Below are 14,263 nucleotides of genomic sequence, written 5' to 3' on the forward strand. Positions count from 1 at the left end.
TCTGGAAAAACCTGCAGAGGAAAGAGAGAGTTTGTTTAATTCTACTGCAAGGGAGGTAAGGAGGTGAAATTTGTCTTCTTCTGTGCCCATGTTTCCAACTTCCTTTGCTTCATTGTTTTAGACCACAAAGAGGAGTAATTCGCTGGGTACTGCTGGTTCTGTTTCTAGACAGTACTATTTTACCACGTACATCAGGGAAATAAGCAGATCCAATTCCACTGATGTTACTATTGTTGTCACTACTTATGCCAGTGGTGACTTTGTTTCATGGATTTAATAATCTTGTAGCTAACTCCAAGTAATTCTGTGAACATCAGCAGCATGACAGAGCTGCAATTCAAGGAGGTTGGGGTTAAATTATGGTTTAGGATGAAAAACAACTGAAACTCATTGGATCCAGAAAGTTTTGAGCCAAAGACAGGCTAAATTAATTGGAATTGGCCAGATTTCATTTTTAGCTAGACTAACGTCAAAATGAAAGCCAAGATGCACAAACTACATAAAGTTGAAACAAACCACACTGCACAAGTAATCTGTGAACTGAACACACAATCAGATGCTAAACCCACTGCTATCTGATCTGGACAGGGGCACCTTGAAAATATTTATACTAAGCTCCTCATCCTGTGTATAAATGGACACAGGTCCACTGAAGTGAATGGAAATATGAAGATTTATCCCACCTGGGGAAATGGTCCTTAATTATTGGAGGGTTCAATATAATCATTTTATTTTTTAAAAATGTGAATGTTAAAATAGCTACCTCACAAACTCAGAATGAAATTATTGAAATTTTTCATGTAAATTGGTGAAAAGATTTTTGGTCAGTTTGGGAGGGACTATGAGCAAAGCCAAAAGAAAAATGGGAAGGAATTCATAAATGAGTGGGATGCCAAAGAAACTTTTATTAATAATTCACGCAAAACTTTAAATAAAATTAAGACTAAACTAAAAAGACCTGGTTTTCAGAGCTGCTGCTGAGCATACACAGCTGCCCCTGTCTCCAGCAAGACTCTTGAATTATAGTCTGGTTTTTAGAGAGGCCTACATGATTTCTCCAAAGGTGAAATTAATATTAGCACATTTGGAGCTGGCATCAAATTAGTTAATTTGGAGGGATAATATGCAATAGGTTTTATTTTTCTTTCCCAAAGTTATTTAGAGTAGTAAACAGACCAGAACTCAGAAGGGCATACTTTTTATTTAGGTATGTAGGAAATTAGGACTTTTGTCAGAGGTAACAAGACCTGTATATTTATTTTCCTATATTCAGATTTCTGCTGGAAATGTCCATTTTCCCCTCAGATTTTTCAATTTTCTGTAGGAAAATCAAAACAAAATATCTTGTTTCTGGTCAGGGTGACCCAAAAGGAGACCTTCAAGTTTTGTCAAAACAAGCTGATGCATTTAATTTCAGGCCCATTTAACATTCACCTGTTTCTGCTTAAGCTGTTGCGCACCTCACAGAAGTTGCGTTTCAGGTGCTCTATGCCCTGAGTGCTGTCTGTGGAACGGGCTCCGTGACTGGACAACACCTTCTGAGAAGTGCTACAGTCCTCCCTGGGATGGTGGGCACCATAGCACTTTGTAGGAAATGTACTCGATCAACGCAGTGGCCTAAGGCACAGACTTTTAATTTCATCTGGTTAAAACCTGGCCTGGGCTATAACTGCATGTCTTTTGGGGGACCTTACCCCATCACCTTCTGACCAGTATATATTTGTTTGCATCATGAAGTCACTACATCATTTGGCAGCAGGAAGAGTCTCTAACCAAGAGACTTGTATTAACAAGGTGCATCTACATGTGCACTTAATATGAAGCAATACACTCCAGCAATTTATTGCTCCCAGACACCGCATTTCCATGTACGCCTGGGACCACAGCACATTGAGCCAGGTTGGAGCAGCCCCAGCTAGCAGGCACCCTGGAGGGTCAGCCTGCCAGCCTGGGGCTGCTCCAACCCAGATCAACATAGGATAAGATAGTCAGTGGGTGCGCCTACTTGTTCATTAAGGCACAGTAGTTACTGTGCATTTAGTTTAATACTTGCTTAATGAAGTACTAACGAACGTGCAGTAGCTACAGTTACTGTGCAGTAGCACTGGTGCACCATTTTGTGGTGCTTACTGCATAGTAACCTAATAACACTGCGCAGTAGTGTATTAACAGGTTTTTTTACCGGCACACTACTGCGCAGTGTTATTAGGCTACTGCACAGTAAGCATCTCATGTAGATGCGCCCAATGAGTATGAATCCTGTAGGCATGATGGTGGCAAAGATACTAGTTGTCACCATAAGAATGGAGTTATCTTGTTACAATGATGAGTTACCAGGGACCAGAGCAGCAATTTTTCATGACTGTTTGCCAACAGGGCCATTACATGTGCAAATAACACTGGGAATTTGAAGCAAAGAGTGGAGAAGTGAGCAGCTTGCAAGGAGGCCCTGCTGTTCCCAGGCTGCAATGCTAGACTTTGGGCAGGACTGGTAGGCTGAGCTGCAAGCCTGCACCTGCATGAAGGCTTTGCATTTGTAGTCAATGCTCCTAGGTACTATGCTCCAGATGACCAATTAATGAGGGCCTGTTTTAGTGAAGCCTGTCCAGATTTGCTGCTGCTATGTGCTAATTAAATATCTTCCAAAAGGCAAATGGACAGATCCTGTTCCACCTATTAGTCACCCACTGTTTTACTGAGGACATCTTAACTGCACTTAAAATGCTTGTCTGAGTGTTCAAGCAGTAAACCACATGTTAAGTGCCATTGTAGCAGAGCAAAGTTAGGACTTTCCAGCAAGGAGTATCTTCAGATAGTATTACCTAACTTGGGGTGAGCTAACGTCAAACTGTTCCAGGAAGGTAATACAATCATGAGACTTTGCCCTGTGAGAGCTGGGACTGACAACCCAAGCGGGTTCAAAACTCTAGTGCAGTGGGAGGGGAGGGGAGAGGAGGGGCTGAACCCAGCAAACAGCTATTTGTCAGACCCAGCTTCCTCACCACAGCAGAGCAGGCTCCAGTGCTCTGAAGGCTGGGACTGAGACAGGTGCCTAATCCCCACCAGAGTCCAAACCTTTCAGCCTCACCAAGGAGCCTTGGTGAAAGACAGTCATGCTGAAGCCAAAGGCAGGAAGTGACACATTAAAAAATCATCTAATCCAACACCCTGCTCCAAGCAGGATCATTATCTAAACCAGGGCTGTCAAACTGGTGACCTGCAGGCCTCATGTGGCCCAGAAGGCTCCCACCAAGCCCTTGGGAGCCCAGGTACTCCAGGAGTGGGTACCAGGCTATCTGTTCAGATTCGGCCCAAATCAGGGACAGTGTTTCGATTCGTTGATTCGGATCACTGTCTCTGATTCAATTCAGCCATATCCGAATCTGAAGATTCGATGCTGATTCAGAGAATCAGCAATTTGGACGTAGACACAGCTTTAAATGTTTTTTCCATGTACCTCAAGGTACCAGTGCAGCTTGTGAATGCTGAGATGGTGGAGCAGATGAACAGGAGTATGGGTGGGGGGGCCTCCATGTGCTTGGCGGACCCCCCTCCTCCCCTGCATCCCTCTGGCTCAGCACTTGGACACGTGGGGAACCTGGGTGCCCCCACCCAGACCCAGGAGGCACCAGTTGCTGAGCCGGGGGCAGGCACGGGAGGGGCATAGGGTGGGGGGCCTGTGCGCTCCACGGTGGACCCAGAAGTGGACCAGAAGTGCTTCTGGTCTACTTCCAGGTCTGCTGCCAAGAGTACTGAGGACCACCCGCCCACCCCGTGCTTCTGTGGGACACTCCAAGCGCCCCAGCATTTATGAACCACCTGGTACCTAGAGCTATGTAGAAAAAACAATTAAAGCTGTGACTGTCCGAATCGCTGACTCTTTCCAAATCTCTCTGAATCAATGTGGAGGGTCCCAATTCAATTCAGAGAGATTAAAGGGTACTTTGATTCAATTTGGATTCGGAGACTTGGCCACTGAATCTGGCTGAATCTCTGCTGAATTGAATCGACCGAAGCGTCACACAGCCCTATCACCCATGCAGCATGTGGCCCCTCATTGCTCTCAAACTGGACAGAGACTCCACAGACTCTCTAGGTAATCTGTTTCAGTGCAGGCTGTGACATGATATCCTTTTCAGTTATATTAAGGCAGTGGTTCTCAACCTTTGGCACCTTATGTACCCCCTGCCGATAAACACAGCAAAGGCAAAACCAGAAGTCCCACCGTGGCTCTGCCAGTTTTGCTGCTGCAAGCCAAGTCCCACTTTTTTCACTGTGGCCCAGGGCAAAGCAGCCTGTGCAGGGCCTCCCTCCCTATGCCCTGGCACACTGACGCTGGGGAGTGAAAGCCCTGGCGCGCTGGACACAGTGGGGGTGGGGGGCAGGGGCTGGAACTTCCACCCCAAGTAGGCAAAACCAAAAAGCAGCACCCACGTACCCTCTGCCCGTGTCTCGCATAACCCCAGGGGTACATGTACCTTGGGTTGAGAAACACTGCATCAAGGGCCTGGGGGACAGCAGAGTAAGATTTGCACTTCAGTTGCATGCATCAGCTGTTACCTGTTACATCTGCATGCTTCTGTAGGATACAAAGGAGCCAGACAGCTGTAACTTTAACCTGGAATGGAATATCATAATGGTTTTGCTACATGTGTATTGCTTTGGGAGCATGAAGACATTTATATTGTGACAGCTTATATCAGTATCATTGAATATTAATGTATTTGGCACATCTTCCTACTGCCTATCCTCAGTCTCCTCTAGACTATGCAATCCACATTCTTGCAGCTTTCCTCCTATGGTATATTTCTGGGAGCTCTCAAAAGGCTGTCTAGACATTCAGTTTTATAACAGTCCCTCAGAGGGGGAAAGGAATTAATTATTACCCTTATCTACAGAGGAGGGAACTGAGATACAGAAAGGTGACATACATCCTTGCCCTGTATCCCAAGGGAATCCATATGATGTTATAAAGGTTCATAAACAACGTCCATCAACCTGGCCTCTGAGGCAAAGCCAGGACTGGAACTTCTGGGCTCACAATTCTGTGCAATCCTTTTACCACTGACTAGAACTGGAAAAGCTGGTCTAGGAAAGTAAGGGATAATAAGGTCACCTTCCCTTTGCATCCCACCTTTTCCCCCCGGAGCTCCAAAGACTCTTCCTACCACCTATTCACAAGGATCACTGAATGTGTCATAGGTAGGGCTGGATGATTCCTTATCAGCATGCAATTTATACACTGAAGGACGCAGCATCTGTTGACCTGAAATTATTTGTGAATGCAACCTGAATAGTTCCAGATTGGCCAAGAAATGGTGAGACTAAATTATCATTCACAGAGCTAACAAGAAGGTGGTGGGACCTCACCCTGCTCCCTCCCAAAGCTGTACAGCATAAAGTTTAAGTCACGTTCCTGGGAGGCTAGAGACATTAGTTCAAACCCCTGCCTTGAATCAGGCAGAGAAGGAATTTGAATGTGGGTCACCTAATAAATTTCTGCCTCTGGTAACTCTGGCCCTTGACTTTTAACAAAAATGCCTGGCAATAAATCAAAACATGCTGTTTCAAGTCAAATGAAACATTTCACCCAACCCCTTAATTTCTTAAAAACTCAAAAAAAAAATCTTAGTTTTGGGATACCCAACACTATTTTTTTGAGGAAGGGAGGGGTATTGTTGTTATATTTTAGTTCAAGCAGTAAACAAACAAAAAAATCATTCTTACAGCAATAATCATGAGCAGAATTGTAAATAGCAAAATGTTCATTCCCTTCTTTGTACCTCCCTGACTGGACAACAACAATAATACCCATAACAATTACAGTTATTACTTGTATGTCTTATGGTAGTGACTTTGAGTCAACTAAAGAAGTAGCCTGTCATGCTAGGAACTGTGCAAATTCAGAGCCTTTGCTGAAGAGTTTACAGTCTAAATACACAAAATAAACACATTTCTAGGGAATGGACTATAACATACCAGACAAAATGTTTATGGCTGTTTTGCAACCAATATGACACCCCTGGGACCTAATTCAAAATCACTGAAGTTGACAAGGATGTTTTCATGGACTGTAAATAGACTTTGAATCTGGCTGTTGGAGTGTTTTAACTTTGTATCTGGATTGGTTTTGAATCCTGAAAACTCACCACACTTTTGTATGGAGGGGGGTTAGCCATGTGAGTCTGAAGTCAGGCAGGAGGTGGGTGGGGTGACACTACAGGGTCCATGCAGACATTCGCCATACCCTATCTACAGTCATATGCAGCTTACTTTAATCTGCATGATTGTAAATTGGGAGCAGCTTGTACAGACATTTGTCAGTGCCAGGAACCTGATCTAAGTCAGGGTCGGGAGAGAGGCAGATGGGATGGAGGAGGGCTGGTGGGTCTGTGGGGTGGGGGAGAGGGGATGATTGGCAGGATTAAAGAAGGCAGGCAGGTCTGCAGATGGTGGGTGTTGGTGTGTCCATGGGAGGAGTTGTCCATCCAGGAGTCAGGGGTTTGGGGATGCTAAAAATAGCCCAGTCTGGGATGGGAAAGGGTGCTGGAAGACCACAGCCTTGGGGCTGGGGTGAGTGGCTAGACTTTCCCGGCCCAGGAGCTGCATTCTAAATATGTGCTGTCATTTGGTAGATTGGGCTAACGCATTCCCAGTCCAACTTTCTTCACATCTTCAGGTGAACTAATTTAGACAAGGATGACCATTTTTGTCCCATCTAACCTCCTTGAACATTTGGCACTTAGATCAATCTAACTGTAGTTAGGTCACAGTGTAGCATCTGCAGGTACCTACAGAGACTAGCTGGTTCAAAGAAGCAAAAACTTTCACAATCAACCACCTACTTTGCCAAATGCTGGGAATGAACATTTGCAGGATGCTGAAGAGCTGTGCAATAGTCCTTTTTTCTAGAAATCTAACTTCTTGATACTTCTATTTCAGGCTGCATGTCCCAGCAAGTATCTGTGCTCTACTTTGACCTGAAGTACTGAATAAATTAGACATCATTCTAGTGCACCTCAACAAGCAAAGATACCTTTTGATTGCTAAAAGATGAATCAGTAAAGTATCTTATAAAGCATTATAGATTCTTAAACATTTTCCATCTAGATTCTCATGTTTTAAAACTTATTTTTCTTAAAATGCTTTAATAAAACAGTAACCCACTCTGTCCCCAACTCTTCCTAATCATTTTTCTTATATACCCAAGTTGGACATTGTTTAATGATCATACAATATATCACTTGACCCTTGATCCAGATATATATTTCAGGGAGATTTCTTTGTCATTGTTTTCTGATAGGTAAGAACTGAGAACTACCCACTTCAAAGAGAGAGATCTGAACAAGAACTGAAATCATGATTACAAAATAAATTGTCAGCATCTCAAGTGGAATTTCAGCAGGTCCATAGATTTTCAAGGGGAGAAGGATTATGCTGCTAAACTAATTTGACCACCTGCAAAGTTGAAACAAAGTATTTAGAAAATTCTTACCTTTTAACATTTACATAGATTGTGAGTCACTGAGATTGCTGAATATCTGCACCTTCATGGACTAAATGAATTGAGTGGCAGCAAGCAGAAGACCTGTGATGGCTTACCAGTTCTAAAGAGAAGCCTTCCTCTCTGTGTTTCGATAGGTGATTGAGATGACAACTCTCTCCCCCTCCCTCCCCCCACCCTTTTTCTCTCTTTCTGTAAAGGGAATTTAACCAATGAATGTTGCTTTCCACTTACAGTCTGACTTAGAAGTTCTGGCTCCCTCTACTGATATAAAAATGTATTAATTCTACAACAAACAGAAGCTTCAGATAAAGGTATTATTAAACTACTTGAAACATGTTATGTTGATGCTATAGGCTTCTGTGATGCAAGTGGTAAGTAGACAAAAAGAACAAAAGGAACAGAAATTAAGGTATAGGACTTTACTCTGCATTCTTTCCAGAGGCAAAATTCCCATTGATTTCAATAGGAGCTTTGCCTGCTGGGTACAATTGGGTCCTTGGTTTATCAGACATTTTCTGATTTCATCATACACTGCTGAATGGCTGTGCTTCTATATTACAGAGAAGCTCAGGGAACAAAGCCTCTATTATTTGGTATGTAAAGAGGGAAGAGGCGTGGTGATCTTTGGATAAAGTACGCAGAGGCATGAGGGCACTGAGACATTGCAAATATGGGAGAAAATTTTCCAAAGCACCAATGGCACCTATACACAAGCACAGAAACTGCTCTGATATGCTGTAATTACAGTGCATTGGAGCAGACTGCAGTGTGGCAATTACCGCACTTCAGCAGCCTCCTGTGTCTTGTGTATCAATGCTTCTGTGCTTAAAAATGGCAGCGGGGTGCTTGAACTAAAGCTCGTTGAACACGCTTTAGTTCAAGCATCCCTGCCACCATTTTTAAGTGCAGGGACACTGATACGTGAGACGCATCAGTTTTTTAATTAAAGCAGCTCTTCAAGCCGCTCTCTGCTCCCCACCTGTGGATCATGTTAAAGTGCCCCCAATGCCCCAGTGTTTCACAGAAATACCTAACAGAGTGAGTTACAGACTGTTTAATGCTTTCCACTGAACAAAAACCAGTGCCAGGAATAGTACCAGACCTAGGACAGCCTCAGTTGGGCCTTCCATATACAGGCATTATAGCCACCAATGGATATTCTGCTACTCTGCTTTGTCTTCAGCTACTAACCTAACAATTGCCATAAATACATGTTACAGCACCTGCATAGAAGTAGTGAATATGTGCTGTTGCTGAGAGCGCAGGAGGAACCTTGGGATTTTGGCACAAAACCCACACCAGAACAGAAGCAGCATAAGCCTTTGTCACTTTCATAGCTTCATAGATTGTAAGGCTGGAAGGGACCTTGGAAGATCATTGAGTCCAGCCCCCTGCACCAAGCAAGAAAGACAACTGGGGTCAAGTGATCCCAGCAAGGTGACCATCCAGTCTCCTCTAGTGAGGTATAACTATGAAAGTAGTTACTAAGTTGCAAGTTCTGAGCCATGAGTGTGAGATGTGGTCATTTGCACTAAGGCATTGTATTACAGTCTCCTTGTTAGTGAAGGTGACCATCAATATCTAAAGTCCATAAATTTATCCTGTCTTGAGGGAGCTGTTTTTACTGTATCCTTTGACTGTGTATAGGTCTGATCCAAATCCAATGGAGTCTGCCAGCTGACTTCAATGGGCTTTGGATCAGATTTATTTGCAGTAGATGGAGATGTCCTCTCATACCTTAAGCCTGGTTATTTGAAATAGCCTATTCTGAACCACAGGAATGGCTTTTGTAAGTTTATGTCTAGCAAGTATTGAGTCAGGCCACAGATATTTTGGTATCTTATTGCTGGTTCAGGATAGTCCTGTACTCTAACATGGGCAAGTGCATAGGACCCCACTTAGGTATAAACAAAAGACTTTCAGTGCTACAAGCACATGCCTGTTTACTTTAGGTATTTATATGGTCTCCACCTCTCTGTTGTTCGACCTTCTCACAATCTTTAATAGTTTCATAGTTGGTAGGGTCAGAAGGGACCTGAGCAGTTCATCAAGTCCAACCCCCTGCCTGGGCAGGAAAGAGTACTGGGGTCAAACGACCCCAGGTTTTTTCCCAGTTCAACATTAAAGTTGCACATTAATCAGTGTGCAGCTGCTAATTTGCAGTGCTGGGGCAAAATTTGTTACTGGGATTTTCTGGTAGCAATAAAAAAACTCTGGACAAAAAGTGCTGCGATCCATACCAAAGTGGTAAACACCAGGACAAATGCAGAGACGGGGGAGCAAGCAGCCCAGGGCTACCCGCACTCCTATCTCCATGCACTGTGTATTTATCTTCACAGCATCCTGCAAAAGCGGGGCAGTGCATTTGTCCCCATTATATATTGGGGAACTGAAGCACAGGGAAGTCACATGGAAAGTCTGTTGCAGAGTAGAGAATTGAATGCAGGTTCCTCAAAACCCAGGATACATTCATTGGATCATCCACTCTTTCATTATCTTTCCTGCCTATACTGCTTGAACTAAAGGAGTAGCCCCTTTAGCTTTCAGCTATAGTAGACTTTTACCCTATTATGCAGACCAGCCAGTAAAAGATGTGATCCCCAAACCCTCTTCACCAAGGATTGTCCACCAGAAGTCCTTTCTGCTTTGTTTAGTAAAAGATGTGACCCCAAAGAGCAGCACTCGGTCTACCCTTCCTGACAAGAAGGCAGTTAGATTGCACAGTGACAGATAGGTCTCTCCTGCCAGCAATTTAAGAAGCAGAAGCTTCCTGTCTTACAGAAGTCAGGCAATCTGAGATGGTTTATATAACTACTCTGTTCACTTCCGCACTTGCACTAATGCATTTATTGTCTGTTTATCTGTGCTTCTGTTTAAAGCAATAAGGAAAGTGGAGGCCCAAAAGCATCTTGGCTTAAACAGGCTGGTAGCAAAGAACAAGGCTGAAACAACCCAGGCTGAAGCCAGCCAGGGTTAGTAAGCCCAGTTCCCTAAGCAGGGTAGAGAAAGCGTACAGAGTAGGGTGTAGCCAGAGCCCTGAGCAGGAGAAGAGTCAGAGCCAGGGGCCCACAGCCCAAGTGGCCAAGAGGGATGAGCCCAAGAGGGATGAGAAATAGGGCCATGGGCCCAAAGCCCTAGAAGACCAGGTTTAGGGGCCCACAGCCTAAAGAAGTGAGAACCAGGGCCAGAGGCCCACAGCCCAGGGAAAACTGAAACCAGGGCCTAGAGCCCATAGCCCAGTAAAAGGTCCCAGAGTGCTACAGAAGCAAGTGAGGTTGGAGCTTACCAGGACATGGTGTGAGCTTCACCATAGCCCAAAAGAGTGAAGATCTGGGCCAGGGGCCAAGCAGGAGAGTGGGATAGCAAAACAGAGGCAGGACCAAGGGCCCAGTACAGCAGAAAGGCAGAGTTAGGGTCAGAGACCCACAGCTCTGGAGGGGCGAGACCAGAACCATGGAGAGGTGAGAACTAGGGCCAGTGACCCACCGCCTGACGGGTGGTGACCAGACAGGACCAGTGAGCCGACAGCCCAGAAAGAGCAGAAACTGGGGCCAGGGGCTCACAGCTCAAGAGGGTCAGAGACTGAAAAGGGCACAGAGGCCTGAATCATCAGAAAGGAGAGTTGGGACTGAATCCCCACTGGTACAAAAGGCTGGTAACAGCTGTGAGGCATGAGTACCTTTGGACAGCCTCCCCTTCCAAATGGATTAAGGAGATTAAGCCACAGCAGGCAAAAGAGAAATGGGGCAGTAACTTAGAGACTGAGCAGGGCAGAAGTCTTTTGGCCACCAAGGGGTGTCACGGCTGCTCCTTGGGGAGTGATCCCATTACAGGCAGTTTTTAGGGTAAGTTACTAAATCCGTGTCCTGATCATTTCTTGTGAGGCAAGCAGTACAAACCTTGATGCCCTCGCCCATATATAACAAGAAAATACATCCAATATATCCATGTCCCCTTGCTGTTTCCAATTGACTATGGTGTTCTTCTCCACTGCCTGTTACATGGGGTGGCTCTGTATTGTTAAACAGTTGATGAAGGGATGCACTCGAGTGGTGGATTACACTGCATGTACTTTATACAGTTAGGATGCCTGTGGATGCCATTGGTCACCGCTTGTAAACAAACAGCAGAAGCTGCGAGTGTCCATCAGGATCAGCACTTTTTATTCAATTGACTTATATAATAGGAAACGTATCCTGTGTCACAGAATGGCAGAGTGGATGCTGAAAGGGAGAGTGAACAGGGTATGACCAGGGGTTTTTTCCCCCCCTATTCCTGTCTCACTTGCAGCCTCCAGCATATGAGATCTAGGAAGTTCAGACTCAGAGGCTGTACCCCTCTCTCCTGTGTTCAGTAGCTGCTGAAGCTTCGGTCCTCCAAAAATTTGTCCAATTCTTTTTTGAATCTGGCTAACCTGTCAACTTCCACAGCATTTTGTGGCAATGTATTCCACACTTGAATTACACACTGTGGAAAAAAGAACTTCCTTTTGTTAATTTAAACTTAATACCTACTAATGTAATTTTATAATGACTCAATCTTGTTTTGAGAGATAAGAAATTATAAGTTCCAATTTACTTTCTCTTCACCATTTACTGTTTTATAAAGGCTTATCATCATTAGGGACCTACCAAAATTGTGATTTCACAATTTTCATAGAAACTGTCATTGCAAGCAGTCTCTGAAAAAGCACAGATCCCATGAAAAGGCACAAAATTTCTGAAGGGGCATGGGGAAGAACAAAAGAAAGTTGCAAGCAGAGAAAAGGGCAGGGAACCCTTGTGTCTGGAAGCGCAGGGAGTGGGGAGGGAGGGATGGGTAAGTGGGGGAGAGAGAAAGAGTAATCACTATCAGAGGCTGAGCCCCTGGAACAGGCTCAGTCCAGGGAAGCAGGAAGGTTTTGGCACCAGTGTAACCTGGGTGGTAGTCCAAGATGTACCCCCTCTCCAGTTGAAGGGATCAGAGCAGGTGCACAAGTGCTGTAGGAGGTGTAGAGACCCTCCTCCCCCTATAGTGGGGAGCCAGACCACCAATGAGGATGTAGCCATATACCTTTTAATGAGAGAACAGTAGTGGGAACATAACAACAGGTATAAACCAGAGGGTACAGGGGGCACTACAACACCCCGAGGGGGCAGGATTCAACAAAGGTTAGACACTTGCAATCATACACATATTCATCCAGTTGACAAAAGACAGGGTTAACAGACTATAAGAGACACAAACAGCAGAACAATACTGGTGGATGAAATGTAAAAGGCACAAAATACAAAATGTCAAATAACAAGAAATATAGGGCCTAGGCAGATATACAATGAGCCCTTTTCACTGCAACAAGAGTTTTTCCATCTCTTTACTCAACCTAAGTCATCCCAGCTGGGACTTGAACTCAGAGCTCCTAAACAATAGACAAAAACTCTACCACACAGCCACCAGTGCCAGTACCAGCCCACACTGCTAGGGGTTTTGACCTTCTGGGAGCCCCTGCCTCACATCAAGCTTCCTGGCTTCTTATTGGAGGAGCTGGAAGCAGAGCTGGGAACCCCTCAGGCCACTGCTCAGATCCTTGCTGGAGCAGGGGGAGCCTCTCGTAGGGGGATCCTGGAGCCCAGCAGGGAGCCTCTCCTGCCAGCCGCACAGCTGAGGGTCCAACTGCTGCCTGCAGGTCCCACTCATTCAAGTGCTTCTGGGGCAACTACTCCTACCCCACTGGCTCAGCTCTTGCCAGCTTTTTGAAACTCCTTCCTCACAGCCCCTTATTCATCTCTCCTAAGTCAGCTGCGCTGCCCTTTTTATCCCCTCCAGGTGACCCAAGGGGCCAATCAGGGGACATGGAGGGTGAGTCTCTGGGGCCTGATTGGTGAGGAAAGGGCATTCCAAGCCCTCCAATCATCTTTTACCCTTTAAAAACCCCTGAGCTAAATCACTACCAACTAGCCTGTCATGCCAGCTTTTAAAGCACCCACATGCATGCTTCTGGCTCAGGAGGCTTCTTCTTCAACACGTTCAGTGAGAAGAAATCCTCTAAGGCAGCAAGAGACATCAGTCCTGGAGTGTATAAGACAGTATCCTGCAGAGATCTTGCACACAGATGGAGACAGACTCTTCTGTACCTCATGCAATGTAACTCTGGATGCATCCAGGAAAACCAGCATAGATCAGCACAGAGGCTGAGGCACATAGGAAGAGGAAGGCTGCTGCAGAGGCTGAAGGTCTGAGAAAGAAGCAAGTGACTTTAAAAAGACCACAGAAAGCAACTTGGCAAGGCAAGAGGAAGCATTTTCCCTCATGGAGGCTTTCATAGTGGTGAACATCCTACTGGAAAAACTTAATCACAGAAGTTAAAGGACTACTAAGCCAAAATGTACCAAATGCTGGCAGTCTTACATGTGCCAACAAGCTTCACCAAGACTCCCCGTAGTGATTGTTTCACATGTACCATCCATGAAGGCTGCCTTGATGCAGTATCATTCCTTCTCCATTCTGGCCCAAGCCATCAGGAAGGTTATTGTCAGCTACGATGTAGCCAAGTGGTTGTCAACCGGGGGTGCATGTACCCACACCTAGGGGTACTTAAAAGGGTCACAGGAGGTATGCAGAACTCCACGTGCATACGTGCAGCCACAGTGCAGCATGCCAGCAGCCAGGAGCACAGCCCGGCCATGTAGAGAACAGCTGGGTCTGACTGGTAAGTTTGTTGTGGGGGTAGGGATTGCCCAGCTGGGGCGGGATGCAGGACTGAGCTGCACGAAGGGC

Source organism: Crocodylus porosus, unplaced genomic scaffold (genome assembly GCF_001723895.1).
Source record: "Crocodylus porosus isolate Cpor-Errol unplaced genomic scaffold, CroPor_comp1, whole genome shotgun sequence".
NCBI lineage: Eukaryota > Metazoa > Chordata > Crocodylia > Crocodylidae > Crocodylus > Crocodylus porosus.